Source organism: Ovis canadensis, chromosome 2 (genome assembly GCF_042477335.2).
Source record: "Ovis canadensis isolate MfBH-ARS-UI-01 breed Bighorn chromosome 2, ARS-UI_OviCan_v2, whole genome shotgun sequence".
NCBI lineage: Eukaryota > Metazoa > Chordata > Mammalia > Artiodactyla > Bovidae > Ovis > Ovis canadensis.
In genome coordinates, this window is record NC_091246.1 from 79,303,095 (window position 1) to 79,323,481 (window position 20,387).

The window sequence follows — 20,387 nt, forward strand, 5'->3', positions numbered from 1 at the left end:
GAACTGTCTCTTTTGCTCATTGGGCTCAACGGTTTCTCTATCCTTATGCAGCTAGTGTCAAGACAGGGAAGATTCAGACCTAGAGCTGTATGGCTGTAAACCTGGGTGGATTCTATCCTGTTTTCCTATAATACATTCATCAGCAACTCAATTCTAGTCCTTTGGTAAATCTTAGTCTTTGTTTAGGGGCTGCAGAAACTTCACTGGCTCATTCATTACTCCAGTGACATACTCAGAGGATCATGTGGGAATTCAGGTTTCAGGTTGAACACCGGATTTCATGCTATTATTCAGACTCTCCTTCACTTGAGAAATGTTACATTTACCTTCTAGCACATTAGAGGCATCTCAGTGTCTTGGTTGATTCTCTTGACCATTTAATTTCATCTTTCTTTAAGTAAGATGTTAATATTCACCCTAAAATCACAGCTAGTGATTCTGCAGGACTGCTTATGTCTGGTTTGTAGTCATGGTCTTTCAGACTTGTGGGTGTCTCAAGGAGCAATGACCATGGGTTTCTCTTGGGACAAACATTTGTCTTCACCCATTACATATGTCTTAGAGCTCTCAGAAGAGTGTGATTGAGAGTGAACTACTTCATGACTTAATTCAATCTTTCCAGAAAGCACTGTAGCTATAGGCTTGAATTTAGAGTCACCTTCTTTAATGTTATTTCTTTTTTTTTTTTCTTTGTGGCCTCCAAAAACAAGGATATTTGGTGCTTTATGTAAGGCTGTGTCAGGGATGTTCCTCACAAAAAGGTCTTTCTTCAGGTTTTTTGCTCAGCATGGTTCTTATCAATTCTATCAACTCTGGGCTGTAATCTTTCAGCATCAGTGGCAGCTCCTTCAATAATTCAATAAACCAAAGAATTCATGTCTTTTGCATTGAAAGCACATTTCCAGGATTGCCATTTCATAAACACAGCATCTCATAGCCCAAATATCAGACTTTTAGTTTTAGGGTTTCTTTGAGAACAATTCAGGGCTCAAACAACTCATGCACCAATAAGTGTTCCAGCCATGCCACAGTGGTTCTCAAGCACTCAGGAAATCCCTAATTCACCCTCTTTGATGATGTTTTGCTCTTGTTAGGTAGACATTTTGATCTTGCAGAGCTCAATGAAGGAAGTATTTTTCATGTAAGTACTGCAGGGCCATGAGAATCTGAACAAACCACTCTACCACCAATGAGAAAATGAAAGTGTTTGTCACTCAATCATGCCCAACTCTTTGCGACCTCATGGACTATAGCCCACCAGGCTCCTCTGTCCATGGGATTCTCCAGGCAAGAATATTGGAGTGGGTTGTCATTCCCTTCTCCAGGGGATCTTTCGGACCCAGGGATCAAACCCAGGTCTACTGCATTGCAGGCAGATTCTTTACCATCTGAGCCACCAGGGAAGCCCACCATAAAACTCTCAGGCAGAAGCTTCCCCTTCTGCTCTTAGAGTTTTCGGTACGGAGCACCTCCTTTGCAGAAGCCCATGAAGATGTTCAACAGGTGGCCCCTCCTTCCCACGGCTCTTCGTAGGTGACAGCATTGGGTCCTTCAGCTGAGACAAGAACTGAGCTTTCTCTCCAGAAACTTGGTGCTCTCAGCTGAGGCATTTTGGAGCTTTAGCTTTTCGATGACATAACGCCATTCCCGCTGGACTGTCACAGTCACCTCCCCACACTGATCCCACCCACAGTCAGGACGCTGAGGTGCCAGAGACCATATGGTGCTAGCGGTGGCTGAGGAGGCCTGGCCTGGGTGTCAGGCTCAAGGCCCAGCCCACTGCCTCATTGCTGCTATGGGCTATCTTACACGCTTTATGAAAAAAAGTATATTGTACGACATTTGTTTGGTTACTGTTTACTGAGTAGGGAAAACCGCTAGACCATTCAGGTATGACCTAAATCAAATCCCTTATGATTATACAGTGGAAGTGAGAAATAGATTTAAGGGCCTAGATCTGATAGATAGAGTGTCTGATGAACTATGGAATGAGGTTCGTGACATTGTACAGGAGACAGGGATCAAGACCATCCCCATGGAAAAGAAATGCAAAAAAGCAAAATGGCTGTCTGGGGAGGCCTTACAAATAGCTGTGAAAAGAAGAGAGGTGAAAAGCAAAGGAGAAAAGCAAAGATATAAGCATCTGAATGCAGAGTTCCAAAGAATAGCAAGAAGATATAAGAAAGCCTTCTTCAGCAATCAATGCAAAGAAATAGAGGAAAAGAACAGAATGGGAAAGACCTGAGATCTCTTCAAGAAAATTAGAGATACCAAGGGAACATTTCATGCAAAGATGGGCTCGATAAAGGACAGAAATGGTCTGGACCTAACAGAAGCAGAAGGTATTAAGAAGAGGTGGCAAGAATACACGGAAGAACTGTACAAAAAAGATCTTCATGACCCAGATAATTATGATGATGTGATCACTAATCTAGAGCCAAACATCTTGGAAAGTGAAGTCAAGTGGGCCTTAGAAAGCATCACTACGAACAAAGCTAGTGGAGGTGACGGAATGCCAGTTGAGCTATTTCAAATCCTGAAAGATGATGCTGTGAAAGTGCTGCACTCAATATGCCAGCAAATTTGGAAAACTCAGCAATGGCCACAGGACTGGAAAAGGTCAGTTTTCACTAAAATTCCAAAGAAAGGCAATGCCAAAAAATGCTCAAACTACTGCACAATTGCACTCATCTCACATGCTAGTAAAGGAATGCTCAAAATTCTCCAAGGCAGGCTTCAGCAATATGTGAACCATGAACTGCCTGATGTTCAATCTGGTTTTAGAAAAGGCAGAGGAACCAGAGATCAAACTGCCAACATCTGCTGGATCATAGAAAAAGCAAGAGAGTTCCAGAAAAACATCTATTTCTGCTTTATTGACTATGCAAAGCCTTTGACTGTGTGGATCACAATAAACTGTGGAAAATTCTGAAAGAGATGGGAATACCAGACCACCTAACCTGCCTCCTGAGAAATCTGTATGCAGGTCAGGAAGCAACAGTTAGAACTGGACATGGAACAACAGACTGGTTCCAAATAGGAAAAGGAATACATCAAGGCTGTATATTGTCACCCTGCTTCTTTAACTTATATGCAGAGTACATCATGAGAAACACTGGACTGGAAGAAACACAAGCTGGAATCAAGATTGCCGGGAGAAATATCAATAACCTCAGATATGCAGATGACACCACCCTTATGGCAGAAAGTGAAGAGGAACTAATGAACCTCTTGATGAAAGTGAAAGAGGAGAGTAAAAAAGTTGGCTTAAAGCTCAACATTCAGAAAACGAAGATCATGGCATCTGGTCCCATCACTTCATGGGAAATAGATGGGGAAACAGGAAACAGTGTCAGACTTTATTTTTTGGGGCTCCAAAATCACTGCAGATGGTGATTGCAGCCATGAAATTAAAAGATGCTTACTCCTTGGAAGAAAAGTTATGACTAACCTAGATAGTATATTCAAAAGCAGAGACATTACTTTGCTGACTAAGGTCCGTCTAGTCAAGGCTATGGTTTTTCCTGTGGTCACGTATGGATATGAGAGTTAGACTGTGAAGAAGGCAGAGCACCGAAGAATTGATGCTTTTGAAGTGTGGTGTTGGAGAAGACTCTTGAGAGTCCCTTGGAGTACAAGGAGATCCAACCAGTCCATTCTGAAGGAGATCAGCCCTGGGATTTCTTTGGAAGGAATGATGCTAAAGCTGAAACTCCAGTACTTTGGCCACCTCATGCGAAGAGTTGATTCATTGGAAAAAGACTCTGATGCTGGGAGGGATGGGGGCAGGAGGAGAAGGGGACGACCGAGGATGAGATAGCTGGATGGCATCACGGACTCGATGGACGTGAGTCTGAGTGAACTCCGGGAGATGGTGATGAACAGGGAGTCCTGGTGTGCTGCGATTCATGGGGTCGCAAAGATTCGGACACGACTGAGCGACTGAATTGAACTGACTGAAACTTACATTCTATCTAGAACTATTTCTTTTTTAAGATACTCATGAGCTTCAATACAGGGACAGAACATACTGGATTGGAAGTTTTATGTTATTCTATAGTGATAAAAGTGACAGGAGAAATAAATGACATATATCCAGTGATACTACTTTGTCCTGTTAAAAACATTAAGTAGTAGTTGATAAATTATTTTTTATAGATCAAAACAAAATTTTAGGCTATAGGCTTAAAAACCAGGCATTGCTGTGAGAGAAAACATTATCTTTCCAACTTCCCGTTGAATATATTATTGTCTAGACTTGAGTGCTTAGATGACAGAGTTGACTTAGTAGATGTCCGAGGAAGACAAGTGGGAGAAATAAATGAAAATCCCACCACTTCCAATTTCATTGAAATTTAGGAGAGAATGGTAGCCAAGTAAGGAGACTGAAGAAATGTATATAAGAATAGCCACCTACTCTAATTTTCCAGTCATGGAATTGCAAAGCACATAGGGGTTGGAACAGCAAGGTTCAGTATGGTGTGAGGTCAACTCTGTAGGTGGAATTTCCCAGCCACCCATGTGGGAGGTGGAGAGCAGCCTCCTAAAGAGAGTATCTCTGAGCTAGCTTTGGAGGGCTTGGTGTAGCTGGGAGGTTGTCAGGCAAAGAGAAGATCTAACCTATACTTCCGAACACCTCTCTGTTCCTGAATGTCACTGGCATGTGTGCGTGCTCTTGGCTCAGTTGTGTCTGACTCTTTGCGACCCCTGGACTGTAGCATGCAAGGCTTCTCTGTCCATGGGATTCTCCAGGCAAGAATATTGGAGTGGGTTTCCATGCCCTCCTCCAGATGATCTTTCCAACCCAGGGATGGAACCTGTGTCTCTTGTGTCTTTTGCATTGCAGGCTGATTCCTTACCAACTGCACCACCTGAAGAGAGCATGCTGCTGCTGCTGCTGCTGCTGCTACAGATGATAAAAAGGCCTCCTGTGGTTGAGGGTAAAGGGATACCTAAGTAGATTCTGCCATCAGACTATGGGTAAGATGAGAGAAGCAGCAGAAATTCAAAAGGTTAATTCAACTGGGAGGGTTCCAAGACACAAGAAAATAAGACAGAATAAGAAATCATCTGCAGCAGAAATCAGCAGCCACTGCCAACTCAGTTAGGCAAAACAACAGCTTAGATAAATAATACATTAGCATAACAACCAGGGCATATATAAATTAGCAGAAGAAGACCCTTTTCCCAGTGTTACAAGATCTTGCCATACACTATGCTTCTACTGTTCTGCACCCAGTTGACATCTTAGAGAATAGAACAATGATGAATTTGCATCATCCAAGAAGACACATTTTGCAAGGTAAAAAGAAAAAAAAAATTACTGATTGGATTGTACTGAGATTAGCAAAGAAAACTATACTTTGCTTTCTTTTCCTGCTACCTAGCCATTGGAGGGTAGTAAGAAGGATGAGGATGTTACGGAAAAAAACAATACATGAGCACTTGACTTCCTTCACACATTCCTTCAGTATGATGTGCATCCTTCTGCAACTCTGCAAAACAGTTGCTTTTTGACTTTTCAGTTTCAGACTATTTTATCTTCAGTTCATCTAAGCTTCTCTCCATCCCATTTTGTAGTCAATTTCTTGACGCAAACTCCAAATTCTAATGGAATTTTTGCAGTGGTTCTAAACTTTCCTCATGATTGTTACATTGCAGATGACTTGAAACGGCCTCCGATAGTCATTGTCTTAGGTTCTGTCACTATCGCTGCTATGTCATACTAGTTCTATCATGCTTGAGCTGAATCTTAGATTTAGAAATTTGCTTTCTGACCAAATTCCCTCAAAATTACTCTTGTAACTTGACTTTTTTTTTTTTTCCCAGCAATTTTCTGCCACATTTCTAATTGCTGGACTCTAAGCCACATTCAATACTGTGATGTGTGTCCCACTGCTTGATTTCCTTTCAGTCAACTTTCGGTCTTTATAAAACTGGCATTCCTGAGACTGGTGTGTGTGTGTGTGTGTGTGTGTGTGTGTGTGTGTGTGTGATCATTCTAAAATAATTTCTCTGCATCTAAAAAGGCACAGATGGAAGGTACACAAAATTAACTGGAAAAATGCGTATTAATTACTAGGAAACACATACAGAGCCAACAACACAGATTCTACATGCAGGGGTCAGTTAACTAATGATTAGGACACTCACAAGGTCCGAAAAGAACCACATCTTCTAATTTCCCTTAGGTCAAAAGCTATCATCCCCACCTCCTTGTTGTCATAGCATCTTAATTCCACCTAAACCATACACTTGCTTCATTCTTCTGCCACTACTGCTAGTGATTTGTCTTCCTTCTCAATAGTCCTGTTTTATTCATCATTCTCCAGCATGTTTTCTAGTGTACTGCTCTGCAAGATATTGATACTAAACACTGTTGACTCAAATCATAACTCATTTTATTCTTGATGTGAGAAAAGAGGTGTATCTTAATTCTACCTCCAATATACACATGCACTGTAGGCAAGATCTTTTTGTATTAAGTTTTTTTTTAAAGACCACATTACCTGTGTGAATAGGAGAAAGGGCAAAGCAAAATATATGTACAAGAAATCTACTCAGATAGGAAAAATAGGAGAGAGAGATCTGTTTTCGTTTCCTGAAGTTCAGGCTGAGTCAAGTACGTGACTATATAGCCTCTTGTGAGAGGCGCCATATGGGCAGTAGAGGACCCCTGGATGTCTAACACCAGTTACTTTAGCACACCTTTGAAATGAAAGGTAAGGCAGACTTAAAACCTTTACCTTTATGGGAAAAAAGGTAGCGAACAAACACTTACTGTGAGGCTTCAACGTGCCATGTCTGTGAAGGGCAGGCCACGTATATATACTTTTTTCCTTAGAGAGACATAACTGTCCCTATACCAACTGAAATATCAATATATTTTACTGAATTAACCAGTCAAGTAGCTACTTGACAATTTATTTATTTCCATCATGGCAGTGGTTTTGCAATAGTGTCTGAGGTGTTTGATTTGCAGCCCTGAGCTCAGCTGATTCTAAATATTTTCCAGTAATTTATCCCTGTGGTTCATATCTCACTCCAGTTCTCCCCAATGTTCAAATTAAGAGTCTTCAATTGCCCTTTCTCTCAAATATGTATTTTTAAAAAATCTTCCTCTTTCTGATATCTAATTGATGTTGGTAATCTACTGTGCCTGTGAAATAGCTTTTTCCATTGTACAGACTTCTTTACAAACTAAACCTCTTCTCAGCATCTCTCCCTTTATCTCCTTGAAAGCCAATTTAACCAAATAGCAATGCTAATTAAAACTTCTAAGACAGACAATCTGTACAGGTTTTACAAGGAAGCATACAGCATCAGGTATTACGACTCCAGGTGTATGGCATTTCATTCTGTCGCAAGTCGGTGTCCTTTTAAAAGCTTCCAAGGCACCAGGCACTGTACTGCAAACTGGGATGGCTCCTAAAGACATAAACACAGCCATGCGAGAGAGTTCACAGCCTGAAAAGAGATTCAGCTATGACTGAGTACAGATGACAAGCGCTGAAGGAATAACCCCTATGGGGGTGTAGTGGGTGCTGTACTGGGCCACTCAGAAACTCCTTTGGGTCTGCGATCCCCATCATCCCTGATCCTGGGCTGCTACAGTTCTGTATCTATCCTTCTCCAGGAATTATCTTGGCCAAAGAGGTCTGCTCTGCCCAAGATTATGCTTCTTCCTCAGAGAAAACCTTTATTGAATACTGTTCTGTGATCTGCTCACTCAGTTAGATTGGCTAAGGGTTCTTTTCATCTGTACTGCATTTCAACCTCTCCTCTTAACAATACTGCTTTCTCCATCTCTGACATGCAGCGCTGCTGAAAACCGCCCCAATAAGCCTCGTAGAGAAAGATATCCATCCTAGAGTCACAAAGAATCCAATTTAAAATGTGGTTGAATCAGGGAAAGTCTACAAGTAGTTTTGAGGGTAGTCCAAACAAATACAAATGACAAGACTTGGTATTGTGTTTAGGGGATAATTACAGCAAGGATACAGAGCATGTTTGTGTATAATGGATGAATTAAAGCTTGAAGTAAAGTGGGAGGTAGTGTGGGGAGTGGCTGGCACTGAGCATCAGGGTGTGGAAAAATGCTGGTGGTGAAGAGCCACTGAAGCCTTGCTAAGCAGTGAGCAGAAGCTTTAAATCAGAGAAGTGACAAGAACTTACTTCTCTATGAAAATAACTGCAACAACCACGTGGAGAAAGACTGAAGGTGGAAGGATCTGATACTGCAAAAAACAAAAACTGAAAGAATGGTCATTATACTAAGATACCTAGAGGGACATCTGTAGGATTAAAGACTTTTAAAGTAAAAAGAATTAAGAGAGGGTGGTTGGCACCAAAATAACTTTAGGAATCCCGGGTTGTAATATTGGAGGGACCATTGACAAAGGTGAAAAATACAGAAAAAGGCAGAATGAATTGTACTAAATCCTTCCATAACTATCTCTACAAATCTCATCACCCAATGTTAAAAATAGAAGAATAAAATTCAGGTGATCACCAAATGAAATACAACAATTTATATGAAGATCTTAGAGCAATACCTGGCACAGTGAACACTACCTTTATTAGTTTGATAATTGGGTAGCTCTTCACTCTTGATTTAGGGATGGACAAATATACCATATACTGTGATTATCTCATCTCTCCTGGAGATGTTTGAAAACATATTACAAATTTTATACAATCCTTGACATATTTTGTAAGCTAGCACCCAAACAAACAAAAATCTCAAAAGCAATATTACATTTTATTTTAAAACCATTGTTACCTCTTCTTTCCACGGGCTTGTGCCGTGCTTGTGAAATCAATAGCAGGAAGCAAGTATTACAGAAGGCAGGCAGTCAAGGACAGTCTTTAACTCTGTCTGCATAGTGTTTCTTACTCTAGAGGCCCTCAAACATGAAACAAAGTCTTTGCTATTCCTAGGCCTAAAATATTTTAAATATCATCTTCAAACTTGCGTCTCTAATTACAGTGTTTCTTTTTAATAATATTAGCCATTTTTCACCAGCTGCCCCCTGTATGCCCAGCACTAACTGAAAGAACTTTACAAACATTATCTCTAATCTTATTAGTAATCCTACAGGATTTTTATCCATGTCTTCAGTTTCCACCTCAGGCTTTGGGATGTTGAATAATTGGTTTGAGGTCAACACAGACCTCAGGCTGCAGAGCAGGCTTTCACCTGGGATTCTACACCTTTATAACTGAATAGCTAAGTCAGTCCTGAAAATGATCCTGTCACTCCAACGTGCAGGACAAATGGGACTGATGTATTTGCTTGCTAACTCACTGGATTGCTTTCAGGTTTCATACGAACACCAGCGAAAAGGAAGTGAGAGAGGTAGAAATGTGGCAATTATCAGGTTCATACAAAAGGCTTAGCCTGCTGAAGGACATCGAGCATAGTTTGTATTGCAATTATTTATATTTCTTTTTGCAGACCAAGAAAAGGAGAGTTCGGATTTGGTATCAGTGGAATCCAAAAGGAACAAGGCAGAATAAGGCAAGAAAGGAAAAAAAAAATCATCAATATGTATATAATTCATTCTGTATCTGTGTGTGTGTGTTTAGTCAAAGCATTCTATACTTTCTCTTCATTTCATCTCATATTTTCAGCAGTCTTTTCTCCCACATCCAGAAGACTGGGTTAGATTTAGTACGATTGTTTAAATTTGGCTGTTACTGCTATATCTGCCATTTAACTGTTAATAAAAGATAGTTGCACAAATTTTCTGTTGGGCCTTTTGCCTCTCTTCTTATAGTAACTGTCTTCCAAGTATAACAACAGTGGCCAGGATGAGCAAGAAATGTACTTTGAGTGTCAGATTCCAACTCAAGGTAGTTTTATTGAATTTACCAATTTTCAAGGCATTTTACAGGTTTGGGAGAGAGAGATGACTGTTAAAGACAGGAAGAAAAACCATCTCATGGTTTTGTGAGATGCAATACAAATGTATAAATATATATTAAGTGCACTAACAGTAATTTTCATCTTATCAATAGAATATTAGTAATTGAAAGTATTTGCCAGATAGATGAAAATCAATAGATATAGAATAAAACAGAATGATATATACTTAGTATGTCTTTGATACATATAGTACTTGTAATAACAGAAAAATATATTTCAAAGGATTAGCAAAAATAGAAATAGCTACCAATAACAATTCTATAAGATATAGCCAGGATGATCACTTTCAGATATATTCTTTAAGGCTTGCTTTCCACTAAACCCATATAAACAAACAAAAAAAAAAATTTTAAACCTTAAGAAGAGATTATGTGATTTTAGGGTCAATAAGGAAATACTCATTTTTACCAAGTACTTTTCTTATTTTTATCACTTCCATACCTCACTCTTGTTTATGTTAACTTGCAAAAGTTCAAATGTTGGATGGCTTTGAAATCAATCATGCCAACTTAAATTGTATTCAACAACTGAATATTACCTCTTGGTCAATTATAAAACTCAAAGAGACCCTATGATTATCATTATTATTGATTTTATAATGAAAATTAAATTAAACTCAGATTTTTTACCAAAACAAATAAACAAAGATATAAGAAACATAGGGAAAAACACTCTGTCAGTCACATGCCATGAATATCAGTCTAACTTGAGAAGTATGTTAATACTATGACATTCTTTTATTTACAACTTACAGAATAAAGTGGATTTTGTTGCTAAGGAGTTCAAAATGACAGTCGCCTTTCTAATCCATTAGCAAATTGTAAAATGTTATGCTGAATGTCACTATTGCCCTCTTAGACTGTGCTAAGTATGGTTTTAATATTGATTCTTACACATGTCTTAGACATTCCCCAGCGTTCAGTACTTTTGATGGCAGGTTGTACTACAAATCACTCATCGTTCATCCTGATCTTTAGATATACATTTTTAATACATTTTTATTATGCTGCCTGTCTTCCTTTATTCAAGATTGTGAATGCATTTTACATGTTGGAAAAGATAGCTTTATTAGAATAATGTGCTGGAAGAAATAGGAAGAATGCAAAGAGAAAAGGTTAGGAATAATAGCTATCTTATTCAGTTACTTTAGTATTGAATCCTTTTATTTTACCCTTGAGGCTTCCTTGGTGGCTCAGATGGTAAAGAATCTGCCTGCAATGCAGGAGACCTAGGTTCGATCCCTGAATCTGGAAGATCCCCTGAGAACAGAAAGGCAACCCACTCCAGTATTCTTGCCTGGAGAATCTCTTGGGCAGAGGTGCCTGGTGGGCTGTAGTCCATGGGGTCGCAAAGAGTCAGACACGACTGAGTGACTAACACAATATGTCCTATAGAGTAAGTATTTTTTTTAAATATAAATTTATTTATTTTAGTTGGAGGCTAATTACTTTACAATATTGTATTGGTTTTGCCATACATCAGCATGAATCCACCACGGGTATACACATGTTTCCCATCCTGAACTCCCCTCCTACCTCCCTCCCTGTACCATCCCTCTGGGTCACCCCAGTGCACCAGCCCCAAGCATCTTGTATCATGCATCATACCTGCAAGTATTTTTTTTAAATAATAATCAGTTCAGTTCAGTAGCTCAGTCGTGTCTGACTCCTTGCATTCCCATGGACTGCAGCACACCAGTCTTCCCTGTCCATTATCAACTCCCGGAGCTTACTCAAAACTCATGCCCATTGAGTCGGTGATGCCATCCAACCATCTCATCCTCTGTCATCCCCTTTTCCTCCAACCTTCAATCATTCTCAGCATCAGGATCTTTCCAAATGAGTCAGTGCTTCACATCAGGCAGCCAAAGTATTGGAGTTTCAGCTTCAACATCAGGCCTTTCAATGAATCTTTTCAATGATTTCCTTTAGGATGGACAGGTTGGATCTCTTTGCAGTCCAAGGGACTCAATAGTCTTCTCCAACACCATAGTTCAAAAGCATCAATGCTTCTTTGCTCAGCTTTCTTTTTAGTCCAACACAAGAGAATACTCTACACATGGACATCACCAAATGGTAAATGCCAAAATCAGATTGATTATATTCTTTGCAGCCAAAGATGGAGACGCTCTATACAGTCAGCAAAAACAAGACCAGGAGATGACTGTGGCACAGATCATGAACTCCTTATTGCTAAATTCAACTTAAGTTGAAGAAAGTAGGGAAAACACTAGACCATTCAGGTATGACCTAAATAAAATCCCTTATGATTATACAGTGGAAGTGACAAATAGATTCAAGGGATTCGATCTGATAGACAGAGTCCTTGAAGAATTATGGACAGAGATTCATGACATTGTACTGAGGCAGTGATAAAGACCATCCCAAAGAAAAAGAAATGCAAAAAGGCAAAATGGTGATCTGAGGAGGCCTTACACATAGCTGAGAAAAGAAGAGAGGCTGAAGGTAAAGGAGGAAAGGAAAGATATGCTCATTTGAATGCAGAGTTCTGAAGAATAGCAAGGAGAGACAAGAAAGCCTTCCTCAGTGATCAATGCAAAGAAATAGAGGGAAACAATAGAATGAGAAAGACTAGAGATCTCTTCAAGAAAGTGAGAGATATCAAGGAAACATTTCATGCAAAGATGGGCTCGATAAAGGACAGAAATGGTATGGACCTAACAGAAGCAGAAGATATTAAGAGGTGGCAAGAATACACAGAAGAACTGAACAAAAAAGATCTTCACGACCCAGATAATCATGATGGTGTGATCACTCACCTGGGGCCAGACATCCTGGCATGTGAAGTCAAGTGGGTCTTAGCAAGCATCGCTATGAACAAAACTAGTGGACGTGATGGAATTCCAGTTAAGCTATTTCAAATCCTAAAAGGTGATGCTGTAAAAAAATAATGATAACAATAATGGGAAGAGGAAAATGCCTAACCTAAAGCATAATCTATTAATCTATTAAAATGATTTTAGAAAAAATAAAAAATATTTTAAATCTGTACAGCAATTTAGTTTCAAACTACTTTTGCATTCATTGTTTCATTTGATCTTTAGAACCACTTGGTGTTATAGAAAGAGTGGTTATTATTTTCTCTATTATCCAAAAGCATTCAGTGACCAGTAACATAAGAGATTATGTGACTTGCTCAAGGTTGTAGGGCCAGTAAATAATAGGGTCAAGATGTGGAACAGTATTCTGATTCTTGATCCAGTGATTTTACCTTATACTCTACTCATGATATCTTCTGTTTAAAATAAATACAAAAATTATAAAAGAATCCATGAGCCAGGAAATTTATCCTGCCCCTCTTCTCTCTTTTATTTTATTTTTTTTATATTCTGTGGGAAAAGTCCTAATATAAAGTTGTGCCTGGAAGAGTGCTTAGCATTCATGAGAACCCCTTCAATGTTTTTAAATCAATGGAAAAACAAAGTAAGAAATAAATCTACACTTTTGAATATAGTGCCTGAAGAATGTTTGATTTCTGGTCACTCCCATAAATGCTGTGAAACTAGTTAATTTTCACTTTTCACTCTTAGTCACAATGTTTTGTTTACATGTAAACTGTGAGTAGATAAATTATCATTTCAATATTACTGCATACTAATTATCACTTGCATATTATTGTTTATAATAAATAGTGTATAATGGATGAAAGAAGGGCTTCTCTAGTGGCTCAGATGGTAAAGAATCTGCCTCTAATGCAGAAGACCTGGGTTCAATCTCTGGGTATTACTGTTTATAATAAATGGTGCATAATGAATATTCAATCAAAATAATATAGTAACAAGAAACTGATGCCAAAGCATTTTACTTTTCTTCTTGATTTTAATTTCTTCTAATATCTTAGAAATGATGGTGGTGGTGGTTTAGTTGCTAAGTCATGTCTGACTCTTGCGACCCCATGTACTGTAGCCTGCCAGGCTCCTTTGTCCCTGGGATTCTCCAGGCAAGAATACTGAGTGGGTTGCCATTTAATAGCCATAGGCAATTATGGTCACTTAAATTTTGATGCTTTCCTCATAGCTCAGTTGGTAAAGAATCCACTTGCAGTGCAGGAGACTCCTGTTTGATTCCTGAGTTAGGAAGATACCCTGGAGAAGGGAAGGCTACCCACTCCAGTATTCTAACCTGGAGAGTTCCATGGACATGGGGTCACAAAGAGTCAGACACCACTGAGTGACTTTCACTTGTACTTTTCAAATTTAGATTAGAGGAAAATTTGATCAATTGTTCTTATAATTTTCCTTTGGAGACTACGAACCCCCATTAGGATGACCCATGAATCATATGTGTGTGTGCTCAGTCACTAAGTTGTGTCCAACTCCTTGCAAACCCATGAATTGTAGCCTGTCAGGCTCCTTGCAGTCCCTGGGATTTCCCAGGCAAGAATAGTAGAGAGTGTTGCCATCTTCTTCTTCAGGGGATGTTCCCAACCCAGGGACTGAACCCACATCTCTTTCATCTCTGGAGTTGGCAGGCTTATTCTTTACTACTGAGCCACATGGGAAGCCCCATGAATCATATACTTTATATTAAGTATGACTATTTCTAGCTTCATTAAGATATTTCAAAGTTCAAATAGAAGAAATTGTATAAGCTATATAAATATCTACCTAATTTGTGTACAAGCTAGATTTATTGTGCATTCATTAATATTTCTCAAATGATCAATTGTCAGAAGTCATAAAAACCTAATAAAATTGTTTGAATGTGTACATTGTTTTACGCTATATATTGATCATTTTTTGATTCTCATGTTCACCTCATATCATGTAGTATTAGGATTTTTGCAGAGGCGCATGTGGGAGAGGGACAAAACTGGCCAGATGCTCAAGAAAACTCACTTCATCTTTCTGTGTCTGTAAAATAACTATAATTTCCATCTTCACCTGAAGTTATTTTTTTTTAAGTAGGGCCATACAACTGGGTTCTGTCTAATGCAATGTGGGTAGAAGGGTGTCTTATTCTTAGAAGAGTGCCCTGTGTTTAAGCCTAAAATTTGCTTTGTGAGCCTCCACAATCTCTTCTATTTAGATAGTGATCAGGAAAGTTATATTAAAGGTAATGACAATGTGGAAATAGCCTATTTAAAAAAATTAATTCTTAGAATAAAGCCTCCAAGAGAATATCTGAAACCTACTGAAATTTGAATGAATAAGAAAAAGGTTTGTTGGCTTACAGATCTTTGATTTAATTTTCAATGTATCACAGCTTTGCCTCCACTAAATAATGAGGATACTGGCTATGTGAATTGTTGCTATGAAATTACAAAAACAATGAAAAAAGGACATTTGTTTACTTCGAAATCAGAGAGTGGACAAAGAAGAAACTGAAATTGAAAGCTAGAAGGCTGGTGAATTGTGTCATGCAATGGCAAAATACTTGTTTACCAGAGATAACTTTGAAATCAGACCATAGGCTTGTAAAGCTTTTAGGTCTAGAGAAAAGAGTTGAAAATCACTAGTTCAGCATGGTTTGTTATTTATTATTGATTTAAATAACAATTTACAAGAAAGAATGATCTTTTTTTTTCCCAGGTGGCTCAGAGGGTAAAAAGTCTGCCTGCAACATGGGAGACCAGGGTTCAATCCCTGAGTTGTGAAGATACCCTGGAGGAGGAAATGGCAACCCACTCCAGTGTTCTTGCCTGGAGAATTTCATGGACAGAGGAGCTTTGGCAGGCTATAGCCCATGGGCTTGCAAAGAGCCAGACACAACTGAGTGCTGCACATACACACACAGAGTTTGGGAACTTTGCATTGGAGGAAAAGTCAACTATTTCTAAAAACCTAACAGTAAACAAAAATTTCACCAAAACCCAGGTAAAAATGTTCATTTGAAAAAAGTGACCCAAGGAAAATGTCAGGTTAATTTATAGCCTTCTCATTCAAGTCTGAAAGCCTGCAGATAGCCACCATTAAATTGAATGAGACAGACGTGAGAGTGAGAAAGTAGAAAAAATAAGTGGTTTTGAGAACTATGTATGTTAAAGAACTTTAAGCATGGAACAGACCAGAAGCAAAGCAAAGGGATTTGAAGCCTACTAAGTTTTCAAGAAAATTAGGACCATAAAAAAGTTAAGACTTTTTAAGATTTAAAACAACTCCTAAGACTTCAACCTCCATGAACAACAGACATGTTTCAATAGCTCCTCAGGTCTGCAAGAGTAATTTCTCCCAAAACGATTTTATATAAATAATGAACTAGGAAGAATCTCCAGAGTGTGGAGCCAGGGACCAGGAAAAACCAGGGATAACACAGCTTCCCTAATAGAGTAGCTTCAGAAACAACAAAAAATTAACAAATGCCTGAGTTAATTTAATCTAGGGTTGAGAGATTGCATGCTATCAGCTCAGTAGTGTTTCAGTATTACCAGAAACTAATGACTATAAGGTCTCCTCTTATTTGCTTCTCCAAATGGGAGTATTTATTGTGTTTATCCAGTCTCTACTCTAGATACTGTGGGTGACTGCTTGGTCTGCAATCAGATAGCTTTGTGGTCAAGGCACATGACCATTGAGATTTGTAGGAGATAATGTAAGTCATCAAGACTCTGTGGATATGGTTGTGTATGATTCAAAAATCATGGACTTCGAGCTAGATATAATAACTAAGTGGCCCTCTGCCTTGTCCCTTTTAGGGGAAAAGTGTATTCTAAGTATAGAAAGAAAAGTGACACATTTGGTGAATAAGAAAAAGAGGATTACATTACAGAATGTCTAGGTATTCAATAACTCCCAACATTTATTTCTGGGTACTATGTTTTCCAAATCCTTACAGTTAGTTTGGACCTTCCAACTAGATAATGGTCAGGTGACAGCTTCTTTAGTGTGGGAAAACATGATGTGAGCCATTCTCAGGCATGGATGTGAAACTCCTTTGCACACTCGTTAACTTTATCTTTTGCTTTTGTGACAACCAGGAAGGCCACCTAAGAGATGGTGGCATAAGAGGCTGGTAGCCTGGTTCAATTGGCTGAGATAAAGTCACTAAGAAAAACTCCAAGGTAAAATATGCTCTGTGTACCTTAGAAACAAAACTTTATTCCATGAATCTACTCACATTAGGTGGACTATTTATTACCTGAGCTTAGCATAGCCTGCCCTGCCTAATAAAATGTCTCATTCAGCTAACAGATTTGGCAGTGTTCCATACGCTTCTATGTGTTGCTCACTTAGCCGAGTTCTTGGCATTTAATAATAAGTATATGTGTTCAGTAAGTGTTTGTTTATGATGAGTCATCAGTTCTATGTAGAAACAAGGCCTAGGGCAGATAATGCATTGTTTTGCAGAGTAAACAGAGATCACATAGAAATGTGGTCAATTGAATTATTTCTCCCAATTCTTTACTTCCCTGTACAGCAGGATCACACATGGACAACCTCTGGCCTATTAATTTTTAGTGCAGTGTCTCTTTGAGGTCAGAGTATATTTGCCTATCCCATTGACACTGGACTTACCATATTAACTACATTAGCCAATGGGATGCATGTGTAAGCCACACTATGCTATTTTTCAACTGAGTAGTTAAGACATATCCAGGTTTCCACTTACCTTTTGGATTTCCTTTAGGCCTTGAAGATAGTGCTGCTAGGGTGCTGCTTGTCTCAGAAGGAGACATGTAGGAGGATATGAGCTCATGAACAGTCTGGAGTCCAGCTGAAGTTAATTTTTGTAATCTTGCTAAGGTGGGTTAAATCTTAAAAACTCAAAGATCTATGAGTTATTATTATTAGTTTTTAAAATGTTATTGCAAGACAAAGAGATTCAGAGGTTTTTTTTCTACATGACAAAAAATTGATATTACAGTAAATTTCATAGGTGGAAACTGAATTTGGATTTCTGATTTAAAATTCAATACTTTACCTACTAGATGGGTTTCCCAGGTGGCTCAGTAATAAAATATCTCCCTAAGAATCCACCTGCAATGCAAGAGATGTGGGCTCCGTTCTTGGCTCGGGAAGGTCCCCTGGAGAAGGAAATGGCAACCTGCTTCAATAGTCTTGCCTGAGAAATCCCATGGACAGACGAGACTGATGGGCTACAGTCCATGGGGTCACAAAAGAGTCAGACTTGACTTAGCGACTCAACAACAATCTACTACACTGTGGGAAATAATTATTTTGAACTTAAGCACTAATTCTTCCACTCAACCCCTAATAAATTTTTAATTTGGAATGCATCTTTAGCTTTTAAACTATTGTATTTTTATATCTTGGTTTTTATTTTGGTCTATGTAACATTTTTCTAGATAAGAAAGAAACTTTAAACATCCTAATCTTCACTCAAAAGCAATGTTTCTGTAATTCTAAGAACTGACAAGATTAAAAAATAAATCAAAAAACTGGTCATTTTCAAGAATGCTATTTTTTTTTCTCTTAGGAAAATATGCAACTCTAATGAATTTTGTTAATGCCACTCAGGTCCTCTTTGGCATTTAAGAAGTAATATTCACTGAGATTTATATACTATAACTATGCAATTATTCTTCCATCTTCAGTATGGAGCATGAGAGCATACTAATCTTTTATATTTTTTTTAGTTTTGCTTTTATATTTAAAAACAAACTATTTAATACAAGGTCAATAAGACTCTTAATTACTTATACTTATTTTTAGCACATTCTTCATTAAATTAGAGATTAGAAAAAAAGGCATTTATAATTTAATCTCATTGTGTATCATTATCAATATGCTGTTGTCCCTGCAGTAACCCTCCTGTTTTGTGTGTCTCATTGTTTATTTTGCAATAAATCTTTTAAAATACAAATTTCATTTCCTCTTCTGCTGTAAGCTAGATTTAAGACCTCTTCCTTGAAGTGACCGCTAACTTCTTTCAATTCAGTCAAAAAATGATAAAAACTCTTGGCAGGAGGAATGAATTTACTGCTCAATTATAGTTACTAAAAAATTCAGGCAAAATAACTATACCAGCTGTACATTTAGACACAACCCTTATAGTTTAAACTGCATTGTTTCATATACTTCAGCTAAGGATTAGGAGAGACTGTACTCTAAACTACATATACAGCACATTTTGGCTCAGTATATATGATATAGAGTAAGATATCACAGTTGGAAATTTTCAATATATTCTTAATATCTGTAAAATCACTTATGTTTTTTATCAGATCTATGTTCTACTATGTACTTATTAATTACTTAATAATAATTAGGAAAATAAGAAAATATTACCAAGGCAAATAATATAAATTTGATGGTAGGCTTTTGACATTTGTAAAGATATTTTTTGATTATTTGTTCCTATATTTTCCTACTAGGTGTTTTTCCCTAGCAGACACAGGTGCAAAATGGTACTGACAACATAAGAACATTCAGAAGAGAACATATGTCATATAAGAAAATTTTTATTTAATCTATCTATTCTTGCCTTCATAATTCTATATTTAACTTATCTTAAAAGTCAGAGGAGAGTTTCATTGTTTGGAGTTGTGAAAATGAATGTCAAGCAATGATTTCCAAGTTTATTCAGTATGGGAAACTTCTCACATTTTTGTAAGTTTCTCATTTAAAAAACCTCATTTGTTTTTTTTTTTTTTTCTTTTGAACTCACACTAGTGATTAACATGACAGATTTTATTCATTCTGAAATGGTAGAAGAAACTCTGATGTTAACTCCTGGAATATTGGAGACTTCTCACAAATTACTATATTTTAAGTTTAAGTTGAAATGAATAGTGCCAAAGTGGTTCAACCACAAGGGAAGGAACATGAAATAGAATAACATGATCCTGAAATTTTTATCCTGACCTGACTGTAGCAATACCTGTTAGCCTATGCAACAAAGCTCTTATGTCCTGGGATCTTGAATCACCTTTGAACATTTAACACAGGTTTTCTCAATCTTGGCATTGTTGACATTTGGAACTGAATAATTCTTTGTTATAGAATTAGTCCTATCCATTATAGGATATTTAATTTAACAGAATAACCCATATAAATGTCCCTGATTCAAAACACAAAGCACACCTCATTCTTGCAGGATTCTGATTCAAAGCTGGTGCTTTAGCTTTTTCCTTCAGCAGGCTGTTCTAACACTATCAGGGTAGCAGCAGCTGGATGATGCATTATGTATTACACCCAGTGAATTCTGTGGTAAGAAGCTGTCTGGGGATCAAGTACCTATGGACCAGGCATTCTGTGAGCACCTGGATAGTGGTGCTGGCTGAGTCCCATTAGCAAGAAAAGGCAGCCCTCTACTTACACTAGATATCTATTCCTGTGAAAACAAACCACATGGCCTTAGCTAATAGGAAGACTCAATACGGTCAATTTGGAATCAAGTGGCCATTTAGTCTACTCCAGGAATATTGCCATATTGGTCTTTGCTGTAGGAATTTTGGAGATTTGGAGGTAGTGGTTAACAGTATTTGGATGAGCTTAGGTAAGAAGGCTAATTTGGGAGGCTCATGCATAGCTTGTGTC

At 38.0% G+C, this 20,387-nt stretch overlaps 1 pseudogene; it reads right to left on the bottom strand.

The window, feature by feature from the left end:
• Positions 1-252: 252 nt before the first annotated feature.
• Positions 253-20,387, bottom strand: part of LOC138432370 (serine/threonine-protein kinase Nek4-like) — a 97,900-nt pseudogene continuing 77,765 nt past the window's right edge.